Here is a 14,794-nt window from a genome sequence, read left to right as displayed (position 1 = left end):
CATTTGACAAAAAAGTGGGATAGGTTTGTACAAAGCGCATCCTCCTATCTCTACTAATAACGGAGATACCGTATGATTTCAACCAAAATGGGACACCCTGTACATTACTTTAGTTTTTGCTTGTAGAAGATACATTAATTTTGAGACCTACTTTACTATTGGCAATTAGGACTATGTCATCAGCGAATCTTAGATGGTTAAGATATTCCTCGTCTATTTTTAATCCATTATTGGTCTCTAACTCCAGTTGACGGAAGATTTCTTCTAGTGTTGCTGTAAACAGCTTTGGGGATATCGCGTCTCCCTGTCTTACCTGTAGTATATATTACTATATATTTTTTACACTCTATATTTTTTTCATATTCAAAATCTCTCTCTGATATCTTCACCCAGCACTCAACACTACCCACCCAAAAATTCCACATATAGCGCCCTGAAAAAAAGGATATGCAACAACCAATTCACAATACCTACAGTGCAGCTCATACAGAGAACGTTAGTCCCTGAAGAGCTTGGAGCTGAAAAAATTTGAAACACTGAACACAACTATAACCTTACAGATATCTACTGAAAATGATCCTGCTGTGGTTCCTTGGAGACTCATACAAAGACTGATAGTACTAGAGCATCTCGAACTACAGTTCTAAAACAGAGGAGCAACAAAACAGCCATATGATATTACACCAAAACCTACTCTTGTAAGAAAATAAACCAGACTTAGATATGACCCTGTTAAGTTTTGGACCTCAAAAATTTAAACTTGAACTAATGGTGACCGCAAAAAGTTCTAAAAATTTCTACTGCGCTACTAAAAAACTCGATTCCTTTTTTCTAGGCCCTAGAATCATACCTGAACTTGAATTGAAAATACAAAAATAAGTTTAAAATATTTAGACTATTTGTATTGAAAATTTAGTTATTGAAATGCTTAGATATTGGCATGAGTTTACTCTAAAGAAGTAATAAGTAAAAGAAAGTGAGTTAAAAAATTAGGAAGTTATAGAGAGTTACCTACACCTACACGTTTAATTTAAGAAAATAAAATATCTGTTAGACATTTCTAGATTTCAATTTGACTAAGATAATATGAAGAATGATATTAATTATAGTTAATAAAAGTTTTTTTTAAATAGTTTAAATCAGAGAGAATCTAATCCCAAATAACGTTAAAAAGAAAACACTAAAACAATAAAAGACTTGGAATCCTCATTATCTTAGCACCCTCGATTCAACATTACAGAGACTAGAATAGGATGATTATTCTATTAAATTTAGTTTAAAATTACAGAAAATACTAATACTAATAGGGACATAGAAAGTCATAAAAATCTCTACAACACAACTTAAAAAACTTGCTTCCTTTTTTCTAGGGCCTAGAATTATATCTGAACTTGAATTGGAAATATAAAAATAAATTTAGAAAATTTAGACTATTTGTATTAAACAATTAGTTATCGAAATGCTAGTTATTGACATGCGTTTACTCTAAAATAGTAATAATTAAATAAAAGTGAGTTAAAAAAATTAAGAAGTTAAAGAAAATTACCTACACCTACATGTTTAATTTAAGAAAATAAAAATAACTGTTAGAGATTTTCTAGATTTTAATTTGACTTAGATAATATTAACAGAGCTATAAAAACATCAACTACATTCCTAAGAAAAACCGATAGACATAACCCAATAAAATGACTGATAGACATAACAACCCAAAGGACCTCTGCTGCTTTCGAGAGGAAAGCATGTTCTTTGCTTCTGTGAGGAGCCTCCACAGAGGACGTTAGCCCCTGCGGATCTCAACCCAACGTGCTTCTGTGAGGACGCTCATACAGGGGACTTTAGCCCCGGTAGAGGTCGACTCGACACTCTGCTTCGCTTCTGTGAGGGGCCCCACAGGTGACTTTAGCTCCTGCAGGACCGCGCTCACGCCATCTCCGGGAAAATAAACAAACAACCAAATAAACCAGGAAAAAATTTTTAAAAAACTTACGTTTCTTGCAGAGCACTCCCCACGATATGCATCCCTTGCCCAAAAAATATACGCTCACTAACCTGAAACAACAGAAAAAATACGTTAGTTGAAAATAATAAAAAAAGAAATAAATCTTATAACATACCTGATTTTATCTCGTTCCATGCTCTCCATCCTACTGTCCTTTTCCAGAAAATCTTCGTTCCAGACCTGCACCAATCGTCGTGCCTCCTCAGAAACAGCCTTAAGGACAAGAGTACCTTAAGGCAACAGTTAGTGAAGAAGGTACTACGACTGAGACCTTGCACATCGGACATTCCAAGGCCACAAAAATTATCGATTTACTACTATAGGTAACAAGAAAGATTTAAGGTGTCTTTAACGAGATAAGTCTGTATAGAGAACTCTAGAGATTAAATAATAATAAATGAGGAAAATATGAGTTAATTTTATTTTCAACGGGAATTTACTTTACTCGAAAATACAGTTATTAATGATGTGCAAAATGCATTATTTTAAAATTATCAAATTTAAGTTTTATTAAGTTTATTAAGAAACATGATACCTCATACCTTTTTTTTAAATGTAAATGCAATTAGAGAATAATTAAAAAAATAATAAAATGATGATAGAAAAAATAAGATTTAATCCCATGACAATTCCCTACAGAAAACTATTACAGAGACTGGAATAGAGTGGTTATTGTTTGAAATTTAGTTTAAAATTACAGAAAATAAAAATTATGTCCTCTAGAATTTTTTGAAAAGAACCTAATCCCAAATAACGGTAAAAAGAGAACGCTAAAACAATGAAAGACTTGGAATCTTCATTGCCTTAGCACTCTCGATTCAACATTACAGAGACTAGAATAGAGTGATTAATTTTAGTTTAAAATTACAGAAATTAAAAATGATATCCTTTATGATTTTTAGAAAGAATCTAATCCCAAATAACGCTAAACAGAAATCACCAAAATAAGAAAGGCTGTGAACCTCAATTACCTTAGCACTCCCCATTCAACACTACCGAGACTAGATAAAAATATAAAAAATAATAATTTTTGTTATAAAAATACTTCAAAAAAAAAAAAGAAAATGATTAATTGAAAATCCGATTTCCTGGCACAGATTTCATTAAACTTTGAGGAAAAAAAATGTGTTTTAATAATAAATTAAACATAACAGAGTAAAAGTCAAATTGGTTCTAAATTATTTTGAGAAACAGACACCTCGAAAAAAATTAAAGATATTATTTCTTGTGATTTTTACAAACGACAAGAAATACAAAGGATTATATATGATTCGAATCAAAGAAAGTATGAACGCAAATAAAAAGTGTGACCTTAAAATGCTGTGAAAAGCCTTAGAACAGCTCCAGAACCACGAACCGACGCGACCGTTATAATTATGCTTTAGAAATGGTTCTTCTACATTTCCTCTTCATCTGCATACTGAAACAATGATAAAAAGAAGATCAGTAAAGATGCCCGCGTCCAGAAAGTCCAAATAAATTCAACTCACCTCCATTCCACATTCTTTCACTGGCGATTCCTGCCACACGGCGTAAAAAGCAGTGTCGTCACACCGCGGGAGCAGAAGGACGCCCCTGGTCCCTCGGGAACTACGGACGGTCCCTGGGGAATCCCATTTAACGCGTCATCAGGATCGACAGAACCTGGAAATACTTTTTAGTAGCAGGACATCTAACACAGACCGACTAAATTCACAAATCACACGCGCTGCGTACACGATCATAGTTCTGAAAAGATAGAAAATTTCTGAATTAGATTTATGGAAAAGAACTGGACAGGTGTGTGTTCAGACTTACCTCACTATCACTGACACTAGGCTGAATATGCTGGACTACGGCCCATCCCACCATTCCGATTAGACGTCAAGAAGTATGTCCCTCCCCCTCAGTGCTGGCTGTCCATCCAGGGTAAATTTTATATTTTGAAAGAGCTCTATCGCTTTGATATGAGATTATTTAGGAAAATTAGTTTAGATAAGATAGAGAGTTGTGCTCAAAAATATAGTTTAGATACAGCGATAGAGCAGAGAAAAATTTGATGGGGCAGAGCAAAATTTAAAAAAGAAATGGTCCCTTATTCCAATCTCTTACAACAGTGAAAAGAAAACCCTAAAATAACGCCAGACTGGAACCGGCAGTACTTTAGCATTATCAATTCATTCATCTCAAAGACCAGTAAACTAAATAAAAATTATTATAAGTTTGATTTGAAAAATATAGAGAATAAAACAGTTTAAATCAGAATGAATTTACTTAATTTATACGTGAATGGGAATACTAAAACAAGAAGGCTGTTACTCTTCGATCGTAATTGTATCATCCATTCACAAGAGACCATGTAAAAAAGATTATTTTAAACAAAAATTATGTTTTTTATTTTAGTTTTTAAGAGAGAGAATCTATTATAATCCCATTAACGCCAGAAAGAAGACCTAAAACAAGGAAGGTTGTAAACCTCCATTGCCGTAGCAACCTCGATCCAACATCACTGAGACTAGAATAGGGTGATTATTGTTTTAAATTATATTAGTTAGAATTTTTAGAAATATCCTAACCCCAAATAACGCCAGAAAGAAGACCTAAAACAAGGAAGGTTGTGAACCTCTATTGTCATAGCACCCCCCGATCCAACATCACTGAAACTAGGATAGCATATTTTAAATTTTTAGAAAGAATATTGTCTCAAATAACACTAAACAGGAAACGCTAAAATAAGAAAGTCTGTGAACTCAATTTTTATGAGAGAGAATCTAATCCCAAATAAGGCTAAAAAGAAAACACTAGAACAGTGAAAGACTTGGAATCTCCACTGCCTTAGCACTCTCGATTCAACATTACAGAGACTAGAATAGAGTGATTAAATTTAGTTTAAAATTACAGAAAGTTAAAATTATATTCTTTAGAGAATTTTAGTGCGAACCTAATCCCAAACAACGCTAAAAAGAAAACACTAGAACAATGAAAGACTTGGAATCTCCATTGCCTTAGCGCTCTCGATTCAACGTTAGAGACAAGACTAGCACTAAACAGTAAAAATGAGAAAAGATGTGTACCTCCATTACCTTAGCACTCTCCATTCAGCACTAACGAGACTTGATAAAAATAAAAACATGAAAATTTTTGTTATAATAATACTTAGCAAAATGAGTGGTTTATTGAAGATTCGATTTCCTGGCACATATGCCGTCAAAGTTTTAGAAAAAATAGGTTTTAACGGTCATAACTCCAAGAAATAGAACCTTCGTAAACCGTTTAAATGGACAGACCAGAACACCGGAGAGACCCAAAGGCACGGCGGGTGTTGTTCCAGTCAATTCGAACCTTTACGGAATCTTGGCCAAGCCTCGACCCTCCGATACCAGCTTGGTCCTCCACTCCTGAGGACATTTGTTCCTTGGAACCCTGGCCAGACCAAAAATCACCGGGCTACAGGGCGACCCAGCTCAAAAAGAATCAGATTAAGAATTTGACGGTGTCGTCGAGAAAAAGCCATTCGACGACGGTTTTTATTTTTCGAGTAACGAGGCAACCCGGAAAACAAGTTTATATGCCTGCGTTTTTCAGGTTCGAGAGGAGAAGTAAAAATATAAAGATTTTACTAGTAAAAGCTTTATATTGGTGGTTTTAACTAGCAAGGCGCTAGTACGACATCGGAGGCTGAGAATAACCACATAGATTTATGACGTTCCGATCGGACAATTTAACGTAACGTCTTCTGCCACATTCCCCCCACTCAAGGACCAGCGTTTTCCTGCCCTTTCCGGTCCAAGAGTGCCAGATGATCCCAACCCACTGCACCCCTTTACAAGCCTCCTAGTCCTCTAATTGAGCTGAGCCCCACTCCCCAAACACCCTTTACGTTTAGGACAACAACCCGGCCCCATGGGATAGCCTGCATAGCATGATATAAGCTTACGCCCGGTAATGGAGCGGTCGAATAACATACCCACTGGCAAACTACAACGCAACGAGCACCTGGGAACCCCGGCCTGCTACCGGGGCTGTAATAATATGAGAACGAATCCAGGGCGAAACAGTCCCAGGCCTCCGAGACTGGCCCCTCGCGACAGTCCCCACAGCCTACGGATTGCATCGCAACCACCCCGCAACGCTGCTTTTTTGTGTCTATCGATTTTAGAAAAATACGAGCACTAAAAAGTACTCGTACTTATAATAAAAAAATACCAGCACTAAAAAGTACTGGCGTTTATTAGATACTTCATGTGAAAGATTCTGTTAAAGTGACATTAATGTAGAGATGAAAATCTCTGTTTTCATGGATAAAAGTCTATAAACATTTCTTATAGAGTTTTATTTGTTTTAGAAAAAAAGAGTGACACTGGTGATATTGAACCCAGACTATGTAAAACGACGGATTAATCTAACACGAACTCAGCGGTCATGTCTTTAGAGCCTGATAGTAGAGACATTAAACCGCACGCTTACTAGCTGGGAGCGTTGGTGGATGTTCACGTGATAGCATTCCATGAGCCGTCTGCATGGGTAAAGTAAGTGTAGTTTGGTAATTACAAGTGTGCGTCCCCATTCGATTGCGATCTGAAAAAAGAAAAAAGAAAAAAACTTACAAAAATACCCCAAACAACCCTCTGGCTTTTAATAATAAATATAATCTTGAATAATAATCAACGACTGGAGTTATTGAAGTTAAAATAAAAAATATTATGTAAAACTAAAAATGTTATCAGTATCTCAGTATTCGCGCTTCAATAAAACACCTCAGTTATACAGGGCGTTAAAGAATGTAGGTCTTATTAACTTTTAACTATTCTGTAACAGAGAAAAAATGTTTATAGAGAAAAAAGTTTCCAAATTGACTGATACATACATTAAAAAAATATTTATTTACAAATTGGTTGTAGAAAAAAAAATATAGTAAAATATTAACAGTTAAGTAGCTGCGTGATTCTCCTGTATACTGTATACAACCAAATAATAATTCTCAATTTAGAAAAATGTGATTTAACTATAAAAAAATTAAGTTTTCATAGTGTGAGCTGTTTTTGAAAAAGTGGGTGAATAATATTGTAATTTTGGTTGAAACCCTATACACCTATGAGTTCCAAAAAAATTTAACCAAAAAATTATTTAATTAAAGATAATTTCAAAAAAAATATAGATAATAAATAAGCCAAAAAGAACGAAGTATAAAAAATTTAAAATTACAATAAAGTAGCACAATTTTAAAAAAATCCTATGAAATTATATCATTGAAATCAGCTAATATTTTTTCTTAAAAATGTATATACAAATATTATAAAAAACAATAAATATACGCATATTTCTGTAGAGATTAGTAGTGAATACGAAAAATTAATAAAACACCAGTAAAATATTTCAAAATTTTCGCGTGATCTGTTTTTAAAAAAGGGAGTGAATAATATCTATTGTGATTTTGGTTCACCCTATATGATCCTATGAATGCTAATAAAAATTGTGACCGAGAAATTTAAATAACTATTTAATAAAAAATTATTTAAAAAATATATTATGTAGATGTCATTAAGAAATAGTATAATAAAAATAAAATTACAATAAAGCAGCCTGGAAAGTAGCATTATTTTAGGAAAATCTAATGAAATTATATCATTGAAAACAGCTAATAGGTTTTTCTTAAAAAATTCTATACCAAATAATGTCCAAAAAAGAAAACAAAAATATATAAAATATATTTCTGTAGAAATTAGTAATGGACGAAGAAATAGTAAAATATCATTAAATATTTGAAAATCTTAGTGTATCTGTTTTTGAAAGAGTGGGTGAATAATATTGTAATTTTGGTTCACTCTATATATCTATAAGTAGATACTAAAAAAATGGTTACCAAGAAATTTCAATAGCTATTTAATAAAAAAGTATTTTAAAAAATAAATATAGATGGATAAAACAGATAAAAGTCATAGAGACAGAGTGTAACAGAGTATAAATAAAATATTACAATAAAGTACCATTATTAAAAAAAAACAGCTGATAATATCCCTAAAAATTTCTTGGCAAATAGTAAAAAAAGAAAATAAAAATATATACATATTTCTGTAGAGATTAGTAGTGAATACGAAAAATTAATAAAGCACCAGTAAAATATTTCAAAATTTTCGTGTGATCTGTTTTTGAAAAAGGAAGTGAATAGTATCTATTGTGATTTGGTTCACCCTATATACCTATGATCCTATGAATGCTAATAAAAATTGTGACCAAGAAATTTAAATATCTATTTAATAAAAAAATATTTAAAAAATATATTATATAGATGTCATTAAGAAAGAGTATAATAAAAATAAAATTACAATAAAGTAGCCTGGAAAGTAGCATTATTTTAGGAAAATCTAAGGATATTATATCATTGAAAACAGCTAATAGTTTTTTCTTAAAAAATTCTATACCAAATAATGTCCAAAAAAGAAATCAAAAATATATAAAATATATTTCTGCAGAAATTAGTATTGGACGAAGAAATAGTAAAATCTCATTAAATATTTGAAAATCTTAGTGTATCTGTTCTTGAAAGAGTGGGCGAATAATATTGTAATTTTGGTTCACTCTATATATCTATAGGTACTAAAAAAATTGTTACCAAGAAATTTCAATAGCTATTTAATAAAAAAATATTTAAAAAATAAATATAGATAGATAAGACAGATAAAAGTCATAGAGACAGAGTGTAACAGAGTATAAATAAAATATTACAATAAAGTACCAATATTAAAAAAACAGCTGATAATATCCCTTAAAAATTTCTTGGCAAATAGTAAAAAAAGAAAATAAAAATATATACATATTTCTGTAGAGATTAGTAGTGAATACGAAAAATTAATAAAGCACCAGTAAAATATTTCAAAATTTTCGTGTGATCTGTTTTTGAAAAAGGAAGTGAATAATATCTATTGTGATTTGGTTCACCCTATATACCTATGATCCTATGAATGCTAATAAAAATTGTGACCAAGAAATTTAAATATCTATTTAATAAAAAAATATTTAAAAAATATATTATATAGATGTCATTAAGAAAGAGTATAATAAAAATAAAATTACAATAAAGTAGCCTGAAAAGTAGCATTATTTTAGGAAAATCTAAGGATATTATATCATTGAAAACAGCTAATAGTTTTTCTTAAAAATTCTATACCAAATAATGTCCAAAAAAAAATCAAAAATATATAAAATATATTTCTGCAGAAATTAGTATTGGACGAAGAAATAGTAAAATCTCATTAAATATTTGAAAATCTTAGTGTATCTGTTCTTGAAAGAGTGGGTGAATAATATTGTAATTTTGGTTCACTCTATATATCTATAGGTACTAAAAAAATTGTTACCAAGAAATTTCAATAGCTATTTAATAAAAAAATATGTAAAAAATAAATATAGATAGATAAGACAGATAAAAGTCATAGAGACAGAGTGTAACAGAGTATAAATAAAATATTACAATAAAGTACCATTATTAAAAAAAAACAGCTGATAATATCCCTAAAAATTTCTTGGCAAATAAAAAAAGAAAACAAAAAATATATACATATTTCTGTAGAGATTAGTAGTGAATACGAAAAATTAATAAAGCACCAGTAAAATATTTCAAAATTTTCGTGTGATCTGTTTTTGAAAAAGGAAGTGAATAGTATCTATTATGATTTGGTTCACCCTATATACCTATGATCCTATGAATGCTAATAAAAATTGTGACCAAGAAATTTAAATATCTATTTAATAAAAAAATACTTAAAAAATATATTATATAGAAGTCATTAAGAAAGAGTATAATAAAAATAAAATTACAATAAAGTAGCCTGGAAAGTAACATTATTTTAGGAAAAACAATATCATTGAAAACAGCTAATAGTTTTTTCTTAAAAAATTCTATACCAAATAATGTCCAAAAAAGAAATTAAAAATATATAAAATATATTTCTGCAGAAATTAGTATTGGACGAAGAAATAGTAAAATATCATTAAATATTTGAAAATCTTAGTGTATCTGTTCTTGAAAGAGTGGGTGAATAATATTGTAATTTTGGTTCACTCTATATATCTATAGGTACTAAAAAAATTGTTACCAAGAAATTTCAATAGCTATTTAATAAAAAAATATGTAAAAAATAAATATAGATAGATAAGACAGATAAAAGTCATAGAGACAGAGTGTAACAGAGTATAAATAAAATATTACAATAAAGTACCATTATTAAAAAAAAACAGCTGATAATATCCCTAAAAATTTCTTGGCAAATAGTAAAAAAAGAAAATAAAAATATATACATATTTCTGTAGAGATTAGTAGTGAATACGAAAAATTAATAAAGCACCAGTAAAATATTTCAAAATTTTCGTGTGATCTGTTTTTGAAAAAGGAAGTGAATAGTATCTATTATGATTTGGTTCACCCTATATACCTATGATCCTATGAATGCTAATAAAAATTGTGACCAAGAAATTTAAATATCTATTTAATAAAAAATACTTAAAAAATATATTATATAGAAGTCATTAAGAAAGAGTATAATAAAAATAAAATTACAATAAAGTAGCCTGGAAAGTAACATTATTTTAGGAAAAACAATATCATTGAAAACAGCTAATAGTTTTTTCTTAAAAAATTCTATACCAAATAATGTCCAAAAAAGAAATCAAAAATATATAAAATATATTTCTGCAGAAATTAGTATTGGACGAAGAAATAGTAAAATCTCATTAAATATTTGAAAATCTTAGTGTATCTGTTCTTGAAAGAGTGGGTGAAAAATTATTTAAAAAATATATTATGTAGATGTCATTAAGAAATAGTATAATAAAAATAAAATTACAATAAAGTAGCCTCGAAAGTAGCATTATTTTAGGAAAACCTAATGAAATTACATCATTGAAAACAGCTAATAGGTTTTTCTTCAAAAATTTCTGTACCAAATGTCCAAAAAAGAAAACAAAAATATATAAAATATATTTCTGTAGAAAATTAGTAATGGACCAAGAAATAGTAAAATATCATTAAACTAGTTGAAGCCTGGCGCATCCGCCACAACATCAAGAAAAAAAATACTTTTTATTTTTTTTTTAATTAAATGAAAAACAAAAAATCCGGCGACGACAGTTTTTAGAAGAGCCAATTAGCTATCTTTTAGTAAAAAAAGGCAACTTTCTAGAGCAAGTCGATACTTCAGTAGAGATGACACAGATAAACATTAGCATTTTATATATGTAGATATTTGAAAATCTTAAGTGTGTCTGTTTTTGAAAGAGTGGGTGAATAATATTGTAATTTTGGTTCACCCTATATATCTACTAAACTACACCCTATATAGGTACTAAAAAACTGTTACCAAGAAATTTCAATAGCTATTTAAAAAAAAAGTATTTAAAAAATAAATAGATAGATAAAACAGATAAAAGTGATAGAGACAAAGTGTAACAGAGTATGAATAAAATATCACAATAAAGTACCATTATTAAAAAAAATCAGCTGATAATATCCCTTAAAGATTTCTTGGCAAATATTAATAAAAGGAAATAAAAATATATACATATTTGAAAGTGGGCAAATAATATTGTAATTTTGGTTCACCCTATATATCTATAGGTACTAAAAAATTGTTGCCAAGAAATTTCAATAGCTATTTAAAAAAAAAGTATTTAAAAAATAAATATAGATAGATAGATAAAATAGATAAAAGTGATAGAGACACAGTGTAACAGAGTATGAATAAAATTATTACAATAACGTACCATTATAAAAAAAAACAGCTGATAATATCCCTTAAAATTTTTTTCGCAAATATTAAAAAAAGAAAATAAAAATATATATATACATATATTTCTGTAGAGATTAGTAGTGGGTGAAAAGTTAATAAAATATCAGAAAATTATTTGAAAATCTTGCCAGAAGCAACAAAAAGATATTATAGTTTATCAACCCCAAGCACATATATTATAGTCTCTAAGAAATAAATAAAATCAATGAATTAGCAAGCAAAATTTACTGGCTTCAAAAACACTATCAATAGCAATAAACTACCTATATTAATTTTCTAAATATTATTTTGTTTAAATGCATCTTTTGCAAAAAAAACAACATCTAACAAATGCTTTAATAAAATGAATGCAAATATATTTAGAAAAAAATAATCAATGCACAATTAATAACATAGACTATAGAGAAATATTTCACAAACTTAAAAAACAAGGATCCGGTATTTTTATTTTTCGGGTTTAGATCAGTTTCAAGAAAAAAATCAGCTGATTATCAATATAAAATTCACTAGTTATATTCTTCATTAAATATTTCACTAATTACATTAAAGCAGCTACAGGCAGATGCCAACTATGTGTTTTACAGCTTTCTAAACTTTATTTAGATTATTTTATAATTTATAAAAGATGTAATACATAAGTATTCCCCTATTATATAATATATAAGAAAAACCATATCAAATGCACTACTATTAGAACTATTAGCACTTACACATACTTATAAGGCTTTTATTTTTAAAATACTATAGGTATATACCATCAAGGTATCTAAGTCTAAAAAAATTATTTATTTTAATACATAGATATCCTGTACAACCATAAAAACATCAAATTTAGAAAACTGTCAATCCACAATAAATTACATCTTTTTATATAGTAAGCAGAAATTATAAAAAAAGCAAAACTTTTATACACTGCCTGATAAAATTTCGACCAATCGGAAAAGAAATGACGTTACATTCAGCCAATAGAATTGCTTTCAAACCAGCCACTTGAGGGTCCGATTTGTCGAAAAATATCAGGAAATTCAGAGGAAAATGGTCGTACTTACCATCACTCGAGTCCAGCTGGGCCCTACCCGCGATTGTACCGAGACCGAGCAAAATGTGTAAAGGCGCACATTCACTCCCGGAGTGCAGCACGTCTGGATACAGCGCCCGAGCTCAGGTACGACCTGAGCTATATGACGTGTCCAGACCCATACCGATCCTTGTTCCATTCCCTCCAAAGGCAGCCTGGTTTCTTTGCGACTTGAAGATCTCTTGCTGTGTTGATATTCGTCCCCTCCTTCTTCACTGGCAGCGTGGTCCTTGTATATCTGTAGCCCTGGATAATCTGAAACAAGACAAAATATCTTTTAGTTACATAGTCTAGAAACATAAAAACCTAAGGAAAAAGTCTCTAAGAAATAAATAAAATTAATGAATTAGCAAAGAAAATCTACTAGCTTCAGAAAAACTATCAATAACTAACAATTATACCTACAATATTAAGTACTAATTATTACCTTATATTAAGTTTCTAAATATTATTTAATATAAATACAGGCAGATGTAATTTTTCTGTGTTTTACAGGTTCCTAAACTATATTTAGATTATTTTATAAAATATTTATTACATAAATATTCTTCTATTACATAATATCTTTAAGAAAAACCATATCAAGTACACTACTATTAGAAATATTCTTCAGAAAATTGAATGACTATAATTTATTCACTTATGGTGTTTATTTCTAAAATACTATATTCATCAAACTATTTAAGTCTGAAAATGATTTATTTTAATACAATACAACCATAAAAAAGATCTATTTATAGCAACAGAAAGTATAAAAAAGCAAACAGAAAGAAACGGAATGTTTAACAAAAAAAAGGTGGCTTTGACTTTTTTTGTTGATCTTGCGCTTCTACGCCTTCTACCGGTCGCCTTTAGATGGTCGGAATTTTCGAAAAATATCGCAAAATTCGTAGGAAAATGGTAGAACTTACCCTTTCTGAGAGTCCAGCTATGCACTACACATGCTTTCCGAGCACAATATACAAGAAAAAGGCACTTTTTCCTAAAAATTCTGGAGACGCAACCGACATAGATGCTACATCGTTAACGGTCCGTCCAGAAATGACGTAGATCGACCGAAACGACCAATAATATCGAGTTTTGGCGCTCGGTTCCTGATTTTTGACGCTAGGGGGAGCGTCAACTGGCGTTTTTCTTCTGTTTTGCCGATGGAAAATTATGTAATTTTATGACTTAAATTTCAAGTTTAAATGAAAATTTAGCAATATAGCGCTATATTGGAGACAAAACTACTGCCAGGGAAATGTAGCTACGTGTTTTCCGAATAAAATGACACCAAACAATAAACGAATAAATCAAAATTCACAAAGATATCGCATTTTAATTACCCCAATGTCCCTAATTGTTAATATCATAAAAAATAGATTTTTGCCTTAAAAAAGACTTTGAAGCTTTAAAATAGTTAAGGAATTATAGATTATCATTAAATATAGTTAATTAAGCAGTTTCAGACCTATTAAACCCATATAAATTAAAATAAAATTCAAAAATATGGTGGCGGTTCGGTAGCCTTCAGAATCTTCAATTAATATAGCTTTGTTATTCGATATTTTCCGAAATAATGTAATATTTAGTTAAATAGAGACTTATTACATCTATAAATTATAAAACAAGGTAGTAATACCCCTATTTATAACTTCTACAAGACATTTTCTAAGTCAATGTAATGGCCAAGATTTTTTGCTTTTATTTCACCAATTTTGCTTTGAAATCAATACAAAACCTCATTTAACATGATTCTGTGCTGTACAAATTATGTATTTGTAGTTTTTTATCACTTTCAAAGCCCCAAAACAAGAACATATCACTTCTACAAGACATTTTCTTAGTCAGTGTAATGGCCAAGGTTTTTTGCTTTTATTTCAGCAATTTGCTTTGAAATCAATAAAAAAAACACATTTAACAAGATTCTGTGCCCTACTAATTACGTTTTTGTAGATTTTTAACAAT

The sequence above is a fragment of the Sitophilus oryzae genome, unplaced genomic scaffold (genome assembly GCF_002938485.1).
Source record: "Sitophilus oryzae breed Bouriz unplaced genomic scaffold, Soryzae_2.0 scaffold_85_pilon_pilon, whole genome shotgun sequence".
Lineage (NCBI taxonomy): Eukaryota > Metazoa > Arthropoda > Insecta > Coleoptera > Curculionidae > Sitophilus > Sitophilus oryzae.
This window is presented reverse-complemented; position numbering follows the sequence as displayed.